The sequence below is a fragment of the Oryctolagus cuniculus genome, chromosome 1 (assembly GCF_051225735.1).
Source record: "Oryctolagus cuniculus isolate XC-2025 breed Fujian yellow rabbit chromosome 1, ASM5122573v1, whole genome shotgun sequence".
In the NCBI taxonomy this organism is placed as follows: domain Eukaryota; kingdom Metazoa; phylum Chordata; class Mammalia; order Lagomorpha; family Leporidae; genus Oryctolagus; species Oryctolagus cuniculus.
In genome coordinates, this window is record NC_142867.1 from 51884485 (window position 1) to 51897677 (window position 13193).

Sequence of the window (13193 nt, forward strand, 5' to 3'; positions counted from 1 at the left end):
TAGCAGGGAGCTGGGACTTGAACCAGTGCCCTTATGGGATGCTGGCACTGCAGATGGCAGCTTAACCTGCTGTACCTCAGCTCCAGTCCCAATAGCCCTGTCTTGTGGCTCTATCCTGGCCCATTTTCAGCCCAAAGAGCCCACCTCCATCTCCAGGTACCTCTGGAGGTATTCTTGGAAACTTTAGTAAGCCTGGCCAATAAGAACAGCACAACAGTTACTGATGCAGGGCTGGGTATGTGGTCCAACTCTGGTCAGTTCAGGTGAGACTCAGTTCCAGGTCTTGCTTTTGTTTACTTGTCTGTTGCTTTTGAAAGGGATGAGACGGGACAACTGGCACAGAGCCCCTTCCTTTGCTGCAGAAACTGTCCAGGGCAGCGGCTCTCCAACTGTGGCCACAGACACTAACTGGGAGTGCATTAGTGAGTCAGACATGCTGGGGTGGGGCCCAGCAATTTGTGTCTAACAGGCCCTCCAGGTGATCCTGATTCATTCTGAAGTTGGAGAAACACTGGTTTCAGGGAAAGACTGTAGGAGGAGCCACGTGGACAAGCCAGGGAGAACCCCATCAAAGATGACTATAGCCGTACAGAACCCACAGGGCTGAGAGATCCGGGAGGGGAAGATGCCTGACGCTAGCACTGGGGGCTCTGAGCCTGGTCATGCTGGAACTGACATTGACCACTGCATCATTCAGTCACTCTTGTGCTCTCTTTTTATTTTTATTTATTTATTTGAATATTTAAGGCATTTATTTAGTTACCTTCATTCCCCAATGTAGCACATTTAAGTCTCCATTTCATATGCATTTTGTAAATAGACTCTCTTATTTGTATAACTGAATAACTAACCTTCAGACTTGTAGACCTCAATGGAACCTTACAAACTCTACCTTTAAACTACAACAATTGAATCGTTAAGACGAGTGAAAGACAGCCACTTTTTATTTACATTATTTTAGTTTATATCTATTTAAGTCTTATTCTGATGACTAGCCTGTTTCCAACATGAAAACCAAATTTAAAATAACTTGATCACATTGCTTCAACACAACTGTTCACAGCTCCAGCCGTGTAAAAGTAAATCCAACTTCACTGTCTCAGAGAGAAAACCTATTTAACACAAGTTCAGTGCAGTTGAACCCTTCATAAACATCATGTAAATATAGGTTGATAGAAATTTTCTGGGTGCTCCTACTATAAGTAACCTTTTGTCCTACATATTAATGCACTGAAACAAAATATTAAGTTTATTTAAAATATGGATAGATTATTTCATTCTGTCCAAACCTACTGAATACTTCCCAGAAGTCTCATACTTCAGCCTAGATACTGTTTGAGCAGGGAGTATATTGTGACCTCTACAAAAGCTCCCAAGGAATTTTTGAAAGAAAATCTGATCTTCTAAGTTAAAAGTTGATTGATTTGCCAATGATGCAGCCAGGTTTGCTTCTCTAAAAGCTTCTGAAAAGGTCGGACGTGCATGGCAGACTCTAGCTATATCTTCACGGATGCCCCATACTCCAAAGTGAGAGCAGCTTCAATTACCATTCTCCAGCTCCTGGTCCTAGAATACGTGCTCCTGGTACTTCGTCGGCTTCTGCCCGAGAATCTTCACCATGCCATCTGTGTCTGCATTCGTTGTAGCTCTGCTGTTAGCATCAAATGGGAACTTATCAACTTTGTACTCAATACCCTCTTCCTTCAACTGCTCTTCTGATTTTCCAACCCAAGCAACCGCAGGTTGTGTGTAAATTACACATGGCGTGCAATTGTAGTCAGTGTGCACAGTGCCACCAGCTAATCCTTGACACAGATAATGCTCTCGTCCTCTACTCTGTGAGCCATTGCCAGGCCAGCAATCACATCACCAAATGCACAGATATTTGGAATTTTAGTTTGGAATCTAGTATTCTACTTCTGGGATTCTACCTCTGGATGTAGTTCAATCCCCAGTTCTTCTGGTCCCAAATTCTGAGTAAAAGGTTACCAACCAAATGATAACTTCAGCTTTATCACTAGAAGCAGCTTCAACAGAAACATCAATTTTTTTTAATTTTTTAAATTTTTTTGACAGGCAGAGTGGACAGTGAGAGAGAGAGAGAGAAAGGTCTTCCTTTTGCCATTGGTTCACCCTCCAATGGCCGCCGCGGCTGGTGTGCTGCGGCCAGCGCACTGTGCTGATCCGACGGCAGGAGCCAGATACTTATCCTGGTCTCCCATGGGGTGCAGGGCCCAAGCACTTGGGCCACCCTGCACTGCACTCCCTGGCCACAGCAGAGAGCTGGCCTGGAAGAGGGGCAACCGGGACAGAATCCTGTGCCCCAACTGGGACTAGAACCCGGTGTGCCGGTGCCGCAAGGTGGAGGATTAGCCTAGTGAGCCAAGGCGCCAGCCAGAAACATAAATTTTTAAAAGATTTATATTATTTATATTTATATTTATATTATTTATATTATTCATTTTAAAGACAGAGTTACAGAGAGAGGTAGGGACACAGACGGAGAGGTCTTCCATCTGATGGTTCACTCCCCAAATGGCTGCAACGGCTGGAGCTGAGCCAAATCAAAGCCAGGAGCCAGGAGTCTCTTCCAGGTCTCCCATGTGGGTAAAGGGGCCAGAGGACTTGAGCGATCCTCCATTGCTTTCCCAGGTGCATCAGCAGGGAGCTGGATTTGAAGTAGAGCAGCTGGGACTCAAACTGGCGCCCATATAAGATGCTGGTACCGTGGGCCAGGGCTTTAACTTGCTGCACCACAGTGCTGGTCCTGAAACATCAATTTTTCCATCTGTTTTCTTGGTAGCACCAGTAACTGTTGTATTCCATTTAAATTTAAGTCCTTGTCTTTGAAGGATGCATAAACGTTTTTTAGTTATCTCCAATTCCAACTCCACCTGCATGACTCAAAAATTGAACTGCTATCATGTCTGCCCCATGTCTATGCCACACTGAACTCAATTTTACCCCTATTAATCCTGCACCAAAAACAACCATCTTTTTTGGAACTTTTTTTTTTTTTAAGATCAAGCACCTGTAGATGACACTAGTCTGTCTTCATCAGTTATACTTCCAGGAAAAGGAGGAAACTTCTGATCCTGTAGCCACAAGAATGCTCTTTGTGCCGATGACTTGCATGCTGCCATCAGCTTCTGTGGCAGTGATCTGATGTTTGCCAGTAATCTTACCACATCCATTGACAGGAACAAACTTACTCTGTTTGAGTAACTGAACAACTCCACCTGTTAAAGCTTGAGCTGCAGTGCTCAAGCTCCATCATCTTCTCTAAATTCAGGTGAACTTAGGACATTTCGATTCCCCTAGATGCAAAATCTTTTCCATGGGTCATATGGTAATAATGAGAGTTATTCGATAAAGCTTTAGAAGGAATACATTCCACAGTCAAGCATGTCCCTCTGAATGTTTCATCATTTTTCTCAGTGCAGACTGTCTTAAAACCTAACTGGGCAGCTTTCATGGCAGTGACATATCCTCCAGGACCAGAACCCATCATGGTCACATCAGCATCAATGGATTGGTCTGCGTAATGGATTGAAATGGCCTCTCTTGGCCAAGGGGCAGTACACATGACTCCAGTTCTGCATTTTTCCCTGCTACTCTCCTTTCCACCAATGCTTTTACCACCCTTAAGTGTGTTCACCACTTTCTGTCTTTTTAAAATATATTGGAAGGGCCGGTGCTGTGGCATAGCAGTGCTGGCATCCCACATGCACGCTGGTTTGAGTCCTGGCTGCTCCACTTCTGATCCAACTCTCTACTATGGCCTGGGAAAGCAGTAGAAGATAGCCCTAGTCCTTGGGCCCCTGCACCCATGTGGGAGACCTGGAAGAAGCTCCTGGCTTTGGATTGGCGCAGTACTGGTTGTTGTAGCCATTGGGGATGTGAATTAGTGCATGGAAGACCTCTATCTTTTTTTTTTTTTTTTTTTTTTTTTTTTTTTTTTTGGACAGGCAGAGTGGACAGTGAGAGAGAGAGAGACAGAGAGAAAGGTCTTCCTTTTCTGTTGGTTCACCCCACAATGGCCGCTGCGGCCGGCGCATCGTGCTGATCCGAAGCCAGGAGCCATGTGCTTCTCCTGGTCTCCCATGCGGGTGCAGGGCCCAAGCACTTGGGCCATCCTCCACTGCCTTGCTGGGCCACAGCAGAGAGCTGGACTGGAAGAGGAGCAACTGGGACAGAATCTGGCGCCCCAACCGGGACTAGAACCCAGTGTGCCGGCATGGCAGGCGGAGGATTAGCCTAGTGAGCCGCGACACCAGCCGACCTCTCTCTTTCTGTCTCTGCCTCTGCCTCTCTGTAACTCTACCTTTCAAATAAGTAAATAAATCTTTAAAAAAATAAGTACAATAAAATATACTGGAGAGATAGATGGGGGGGGGTGCTGTGGTATAGCGGATAGAGCTGCCTCCTGCAGTCCTGGCATCCCATACGGGCTCTAGTTCAAGTCCTGGCTGCTCCATTTTCAATCCAGCTCTCTGCTATGGCCTGGGAAAGCAATAGAGGATGCCCAAGTCCTTGGGCCCCTGCACCTGCGTGGGAGACCGGGAAGAAGCTCCTGGCTTTGGATCCGCATAGCTTTGGCTGTTGTGGCCATTTGGGGCGTGAATCAGCAGATGGAAGTTTCTCTCTCTCTCTCTGCCTCTGCCTCTCTGTAACTTTCTTTCAAATAAAATAAGTAAATCTTTAAAAAAAAGAGAGAGAGACCTCACCTTCTGTTGGTTCATTCCCCTAACTGCCTGCAGTAGTTGGGGCTGGGCATGGGGGAGGCCAGGAGCTGGGAACTCAGTTGAGGTCTTCAATGCAGAGACTCAACTACTTGATCTATCACCTGCTGCTTTTCAGGAGCTGCGTTGATGAGAACCTGTAACTGGGAGCCAGAGCAGAGAATTATACCCAGGTGCTCTGATATGGGACATGGGCATCTTAACTAGCTTCTTAACTGCTGGGCCAAACACTAACTTGGCAACCAAGTCCTGGCTGTCAAGGGGAACATTTATTCTTCCTTATGTTTCCAAGTGGAGAGATCCCCTTTGAACAGTGGTTCTCAAAGTGTGGTAACTCAAGCAGCGCCCCCAGGGAACTTACTAAAGAACACAGTTTGCCGGCGCCGTGGCTCACTAGGCTAATCCTCCGCCTTGCGGCACCGGCACACCGGGTTCTAGTCCTGATTGGGGCACCGGATTCTGTCCCGGTTGCCCCTCTTCCAGGCCAGCTCTCTGCTGTGGCCAGGGAGTGCAGTGGAGGATGGCCCAAGTGCTTGGGCCCTGCACCCCATGGGAGACTAGGATAAGTACCTGGCTCCTGCCATCGGATCAGCGCGGTGCGCCAGCCTCAGTGCACCGGCCGCGGCGGCCATTGGAGGGTGAACCAACGGCAAAAGGAAGACCTTTCTCTCTGTCTCTCTCTCACTGTCCACTCTGCCTGTAAAAACAAACAAACAAACAAACAAACAAAAAAAAAAAACAAAAAAAAAACAAAAAAAAAACAAAAAACAAACAAATAACAGTTCATCAGGCTCCCCATTCTGTGTGGTAATAGCCCCAGGTGATTCCGTGCCCACTAATGGACAACTAGAATAGGACTCCTGGTCTCTCATTCACTCTTCCCCACGAAGAAGGTCTGAATTACCTGATTAGTGAGTTTGGCCTGGGCATGCTCAGTTTGTCTCCTCTCTTCCCTTGTCTCTGGGAGCCAGCCTGGGTAAAGGGACAGCTGCTCCGTTTCCCTAGGTGTCACAGTTTTACCAAATGCATATTCCCATGTGATGAGGCTGCAGTTTTTCCATCCCGTCTGTAGCTAACTAGTAAATTTATTCTGGGAGCAGTGCAAGCAAACTCTTTTGGCCTCACACGTAAAGCATGTCCTCCAATCTAGCTCTTACCAGGAATAAAGCCATCATTCTGTGTTCGTTTTCTCAATCGGGTCAGACTTGGCAGAGAAGAGAGGTGTTATTTAGTGAGTGCCCCAACACTGGCTAACAAAAGAGGAGTGGAGTAGCTGGCTCAGGCCCCTTTGCCTTCCACGATTTGTAGGGGAGGGGACAATGGCTTCCCTCCACACTCCCAGATTCTTGGGCTGAGCTACAAATTGTTGGCATAAAACAGATAAACAGGGAGACATCATATGACATTATATCCAGTGTGACAGTCCCACAAAATACGAGCCTTGAAGAAGGGTTAGATGATTGAAGCTTATATGGCATCCTGAGCTACACAGAGGATTGTGGACTTGGGGCTTCTGAGTGTGTTAGGTATCTACCCAGGCTATGGGAGAAAAATGTGATAATACGGGGCTGGTGTTGTGGTGCAGTGGGTTAAGCTGCGGCCTGCAACACCAGCCTCCTGTATGAGATCCTGCTTGAGTTTTGCTGTTCCACTTCCAATCCAGGTCCCTGCTAATGTTCCTGGGAAAGCAGCAGAGGATGACCCAAGTGCTGGGGGCCCTGACAGTCACATGGGAGAACCCGACAAAACTCCTGGCTTGGGCCTGACCCAGCTCTGGCTGTTGCAGCTATTTGGGAAGAAGTGAAGCAGCAGATGAAAGATTTCTCTCTCTCTCTCTGTCTCTCCTTCTCTGTAAACCCTTTCAAATACATAAATAAACCTTCAATGGGACAAATACCATGTTCTAACAGAGCACCTAAAAGGAAAGCTGTAGAAGTGAAATTGACACTTTGAGAAGCAATGACTTGAACAGCCCTTGTCTTGACTGTCGAGTAACACTTTTTGTTTTTGTTTTTCTTAATGGAGAATGGGACTGGGAATGGGAGAGGGAGGAGGAGGTGGCTTGGGAGTGGGGGAGGGAGGGCAGGTATGATGGGAAGAATCACCATATTCCTAAAGTTGGACTTATGAAATTTGTATTCATTAAATAGACAGTTTCTTTGGGAAAAAAATAATAAACCTTCAAAAATATGTTGATTAAATGTCTTATTATGCAAATACAATCTCTCAGGTAATAAAAGTAGATTGGTGAGAACAGCTCTCTTCATAACACCGAGACTCTATCAACGTAGATTTGCTTTATGGATGTGAATTTCTTTTACAAAAGGACAGGTTTGCAGAACTACTCCTGTTTCTCAGAAAAACTGGCTTAAAATGTGGCAAAGACAGACAGACACCTTGTTGGCGGTGCTTCCATCCCCTCCATCATATTTCGGAGCGGTGTGTCCTGAGCCCCGGGCACATCCTAGGAGGCCAGGTGTCACCTTCTCTCTCCTGGGTGGCTGAGTGCACCGGGGAAGAAAACCTTGTTTGTTCTCATCAGACCATTGGTGTTGCACCTGTGGCAAACAACAGTCTCCCTCGCCCCATGGGGCAAGGGAGGGGAGATTGCAATCTTGAAGCATTTCCTTTCAGTTCTCTCCTGAAGCAGTGTGGTTCTGTGAGGCCTGAACCAGGCCTAGAAAACACTGCATTTTAAAAAGCTTCCTAGGAGCTGTCTACCTGCCCTGATTATCAGGTTCTGTTGGCTGTCTAGCCTAAATCTGTGTGGCTGCCCTTGACGTTGTGTGCTGCTGGGCCCAGAGATGCCTCTGTCCGTCGTTTGAAAGAAAGGGCATCTCTCTTCTCCCTTCTGCTTTTTTTTTTTGGGCTTTCCTGTGTTCGCCACAGATTTTTCAAATAGCACCAGTCATTCAGGGTAAGGGGTATGGATGAGAAAAAGACCCGTTTGAGGTTCTAAAAACCAGGCCCTGGAGCGAAAGGGAACTCAAATTTGGGGTTCAGTGCCCTAGAAGGGTAGACACATCTCTCTTCAGGCAGCTACTACAGGGAAGAAAGAGACAAAGCAGCTGTCAGTGGTGAGGATCAGAAGAATATTTTCTATAAATAACCCTCATTCTTGGTCTTCCTGGAATAGTTCACCCCCTCTTCCAGATTATCTAATTACCACTTATTTATTTATTTAAAAATAATTATTTTTTCTTGAAGACTTATTTATTTGAAAGGCACAGTTAGAAAAAGAGAGAGAGAGATATCTTCCATATGCTGGTTCTCTCCCCAAATGGTTGCAACAGCTGGACTGGACTGATCCAAAGCCAGGAGCTAGGAGATTTTTCCTGGCCTCCCACCTGGGTGCAGAGGCCCAAGCACTGGGGTCATCTGCTGCAGCTTTACTAGGTGCGTTAGCAGGGAGCTGGATTGGAAGGGGCATAGCTGGGACTCAAACTGGTGCCCTTGTGGGATGCTGGTGCTACAGGCATTGCCTTTACATACTATGCCACAGCACTGACCCCATAACTACCACTTGTTTTACATAGATTATATATATACAGTTTTGGTTCCTGTTTTGCCTAAATCTTTTAAAAGTGTTCATGAACATAATTTTCTATTTTTTTCATTAAAAAGATTGGACTTTATTAAAATTAAGAACAGGTACATTGGGGTGGGCATTTAGCCTAATGGTTAAGATACTGGTTAAGACACCCATGTCCCACATTAGAGTGCTTGGGTTCAATTCTAGGCTCTGGATCCAGATTCCGGCAGAGATGGTTCAAGTAATTGGGTTCCTGTTACTCACAAGAGAGACCTGGATTGAATTCCCATTTCCCAGCTTCTTCCTGGCTCAATGCTGGTTGTGGGGAGTAAACCAGTGGATAGGAATTCTCTCTTCCTGTCTGTCCTTCTCTGCATGTGTATTTCTCAAATAAATTAATTAAAAAAAAACACTCACTTGTGATCTATCTGGGATAGCTGAGTGTCCTGTCAATTTTTTTTATTTGACAGGTAGAGTTATATACAGTGAGAGAGAGAGAGACAGAGAGCACCCCCCAAATGGCCGCTATGGCCGGCTCTGTGCTGATCCAAAGCCAGAAGCCAGGTGCTTCCTCCTGGTCTCCCATGTGGGTGCAGAGGCCCAAGCACTTGGGCCATCCTCCACTGCCCTCCTGGGCCACAGTAGAGAGCTGGACTGGAAGAGGAGCAACCAGGACTAGAACCCAGTGCCCTATGCTGGCGCCACAGGCGGAGGATTAGCCAATTGAGCCATGGCGCTGGCCCTGTTGTCAATGTTTTAAAAATCTATTTTAAGTACAAGAGCTCTGGAGCTCAGACCTCCTAGATTCAAATATGCACTATACCATTTACCAGCTGTGCAATATCTCTTACCACAGCTTTTTGGAAAACACAAATAACATAATCTACTTGGGGTGGTTGGTTAATGGATTACACTGGATAATGTTTTAAGCCATTAGCACAGTGCTAGGCCCACAGTGAGTGTTTGATCAGTGGTGGCATACCTGATTCTATGGATACATCTCTATCTATCTTTATAGCTGTACTGTATACACGATGCATACTGTTCTGTATTCTCCTGTATTTGTCAGTTCACATTTCTGTACAAAGTCCCTTAGGCTGAGTACTTGCTAAACTGCAGAAATTTATTTCTCACAGTTCTGGAGGCTGGGAAGTCCAAGATCAAAGTGCTGGCAGATCAGTATCTGGTGAGGGCGCTCTTCTTCATATACAATACCTTCTGTGTGTCCTCCCACGGTGGAGTGAGGCTTTATTAAAAAACAAAAACAAAAACAAAACTTCTTTATTTATTAAGCCCATCTAATAAAAGCTTCTCCTACATCTCATGCATGACAGCAGAGTCCTCATAACCTAAAAAAGGCATTACCTTTTTTTTTTTTTAAAGATTTATTTATTTATGAAAGACAGAGTTAGAGAGAGAGAAAGAGAGAGAGAGAGAGAGAGAGAGAGAGATCTTCTACCTGCTGGTTTACTCCTCAAATGGCCGCAGTGGCTGGAACCGGGCCAGGCCAAAGCCAGGAGCTTCTTCCAGGTCTCCCCTGTGGTTCAGGGCCCTAAAACTTGGGCCATCTTCAGCTGCTTTCCCAAACGCATTAGCAGGAAGCTGGATCAGAAGTGGAACAGTCAAAACCTGAACTGAAGTTCCATGTAGGAAGCTGGTGTCATAGGTGGCGGCTTTACCTGCTATGCCACAGTACTGGCCCTGGTACCATTTCCTTTAAAAAAAAAGTTTAATTTATTTTCATTCACTTAACAGAGAGAGAGAGAGAGAGAGAGAGACAGAGACATCCACTGGTTCACTCCCCAAATGTCTACAACAGCTGGGGCTGGGTGAAGCCAAAGTCAGGTGACAGGTACTTCATCTGGGTCTTCCATGAGGGAGCTGCCTCAAAGGATGAGTTGGAAGGAAGCTGGATTGGAAGCAGAGGAGCTGAGATTCAAACTGGCACTCTGATATGGGATGTGGGCAGCCCAAGCGGTGGCTTAACCTGCTGTGCCATAACGCCCGCCCCAGGCCCCTACCTTTCAATGCTTAATCACACTGGAGATTAGGTTGCAACATACTAGTTTTGGGAGGATCCAAACAGTCAGACCATAGCATCTACCTATCTCATTTTCCTACAAAAATAAAAATTGTTTATGACCACATAGTGTTCTATACTATGGCTGTAGCATCACTTATTTAACCAAGACCCTGTTTATAGACATTTAGATAGTTTTCAATATTTGAAAAACGCTATGATGTCTGCTGGACTCTCCTGGCAGCCATGCCTGAGGGATATGACTTTGGTCTTGTTCAGCCTTCTTGGCTGTTGGATTCCCAAAGTACTGTGCTACCCTGGGAGGGACATTAACCTGGGAGATAGCGATCTGAGTTCCAGTCGTGCTTCTGCTTTGTCCCTAGGTGATTTTGGGGGACTACCCTTTTATCTTTGTACCTTTGCTCCGCGTCTGAAATAGGAGAACTTTAGAGGGAATGACCTCCTGGACCTGAGATTCTCAGATCATCCTCTGCTAAGCTGTGGATTCCTTCAGCTCCATTGTGGCCTTCCTCAGGGCTGCCTGTGCACACGCTTGAGCATGCCTTTCAGTTTCTATTCTTAGCAGCATGATCTTTAAACAAGGAATAGATTTGTGCTTCTGTCTCATCTCATATGCATGCAGCTCCTGCTGGGCTGTTTCATTCTCTACCAGCCATTCATTCACATTAAAAGCAATGGCCCATTAAGGAAATAAGTGGATGCTGCTGCCCTGTGAACCAAGATAAGGATTGCAGGCTCTCTGATTGGGGACTTGGCCCTCTTTGGTCATCAAGCCATGGCTCTTTCTGACTTAGCCAGAGATGAGGTCAGGGGAATCTTGATTTCAGAAACTCCCTATTCACTCCATCCTCTGACCCCTTCTCTAGGGTGGATCTGGATCAGGGATGCTATTTGGTCAGTAGTGGCTTTTAATGATGATCAGTACCCAGCAGTCCAGATGAGAAGGTCATTGTTGTCCTGACATAAAGCATGGACATAAAGGCCATCATTGTGGTGAAGTGGGTTATTCTTCTGCTTGTAATGCTGGCATCCCATATCAGAGTGCCAGTTTGAATTCTGGTTGTTCTGGTTTGGATTCAACAGGAATCCAAAGAAGGCAGCAGAAGATGGTCCAAGTGCTTGCAACCCTGCCACCCACGTAGGACACATAGATGGAGTTATAAGCTCCTGACTTTAGTTTGGCTGTTGTGGTCATCTGAGGAGTGAACCAGCAGAAGAAGATACCTCTCTCTATCTCTGCCTCTCTCTCTGTAGCTCTGCCTTTCAAATAAATGAATCAATCTAAAAAGTCTGTTCACAATAGGTGAATTTGAATAAATAGTATATGGGTACTTTTATACTTTATTCATTGAAATTGCTCCCAAATAAGTTTTTAAAAGCACAATCCATTTACAGTTTTTCTTTTAAAGATTTTATTTATTTTTTTGAGAGGCAGAGTTACAGAGAGGGAGAAAAGGGAGAGAGAGGTCTTCCATCCCCAAATGGCTGCAATGGCTGGAGCTGAGCTGGGATAACCTGAAGCCTGGAGCCAGGAGCTTCCTCTGGGTCTCCTGTGTGGGTGCTGGGGACCAGGCACTTGGGCCATTTGCCGCTGCTTTCCCAGGCCAGAAGCAGGGAGCTGGATCGGAAGAGGAGCAGCATATGGGATGCTGCAGGTGGAGGCTTAGCCTACTAACTACACCACAGAGCCAGCCCCCATTTATAGTTTTGTGGGTCAGGAATTCAGCAAGGGCTGGGGCTAGGCAGTTCTTGCTTGGGGTCTCTCATGCAGTTGCAGTCAGATGCCAGTAGGGGCTGCAGGCATCTAGAGGCTGCATTGGGCTGGGTGTCCAAGAAGCCTCACTCAAATGTGGCGGTTGATGTTAGTGGCCTGGTGGGAGCTCAGGTGGACTTCTCACCAGCATGCCCACGTGGGGCCTCTTCAGCATGGTAGTCTGATGGAGTCAACCATCTCACTTCGTTTCTCTCAGTGCGGGAATCCCAAGAGAACAGGTGGAAGCTGCATGGTCTCTTATGTAGTCTTGGGTATTAAGCAGTATCTCTTCTGCTGCATTCTATTAGTTGCATCTGCATTACCTAGTATGTCAAGAATGTGCGGTTGTGTTCCAAAATCGTCATAAATGCTCACTATAGGCCAGTTTTATGTGCTTTCTATTAGTTAACATGATTCTTCTTGAGGTAGGTAATCTTACTTTTTTTTTTAATAGAGAGGCAGAGAGACAGACATAGAGAGAAAACGAGAGCCTCCAACTGCTGGTTCACTCCCTAAATGCCAGCAATCTGGACTGGGAGCTAGGAACTCAGTCCAGATCTCTCGAGTGGGTCGAAGGGCCTCAACTCCTGGAGTCATAATCTGCTGCCTCCCAGGGTGCACATTAGCAGGAGGCTAGAATCAAGAGCAGAGCCAGGACTGGAATCGAGGCACTCCAGTATGGGACATGGGCGTCTTCACCACTGTCTCAACTGCTATGTCAAATGCTCCTCCTCCCTTTCCTTATTTTAGAGAAAAGAGAACTGAGGCATAGAAGTTTGTAATGTCATACCATTATAGAATAGGTAGGATTTGATCCAGATAGTCTGCCCCAGAATGCACAGTCTAAATTACTATTATACCCTGCCTCTCCCTAGAGCTGCAATCCTTGCTGCACTTGCTGCACTGCCATACACACAGATAAGGACTTTTTATTCGCAATCACTGGAGTGTAAACCCTTCTGAGACATTTGAAATTACGTGACACAGTCCTTTCCTCTTTAACTCTGAATTCTGCCTGTTTTCCTTTTCTTGGAATGTTTGTCTTCCACTTATTCATCTGCCCATATCATTTATCTTCAGACCTTTTAGGAAGCTTTCCCTGACCACCCGCCCCTGGGATGAGTG

The 13193-nt window shown here is 46.1% G+C and overlaps 2 long non-coding RNA genes and 1 pseudogene across 2 annotated transcripts; all 3 read right to left on the reverse strand.

The window, feature by feature from the left end:
* Window positions 1-1230: 1230 nt before the first annotated feature.
* On the reverse strand, window positions 1231-5095 carry LOC149128393 (uncharacterized). Its single transcript, XR_016218613.1, has 2 exons — window positions 4728-5095; window positions 1231-1651 (listed from the first exon to the last, which is right to left on the reverse strand). It is a non-coding gene; the product is annotated as an uncharacterized LOC149128393 (long non-coding RNA).
* Window positions 2019-4281, reverse strand: LOC100356427 (dihydrolipoyl dehydrogenase, mitochondrial pseudogene; annotated as a pseudogene).
* Window positions 5096-9379: 4284 nt separating the features above from the next.
* Window positions 9380-12212, reverse strand: LOC127492350 (uncharacterized). Its single transcript, XR_011388333.2, has 2 exons — window positions 9734-12212; window positions 9380-9520 (listed from the first exon to the last, which is right to left on the reverse strand). It is a non-coding gene; the product is annotated as an uncharacterized LOC127492350 (long non-coding RNA).
* Window positions 12213-13193: the final 981 nt, after the last annotated feature.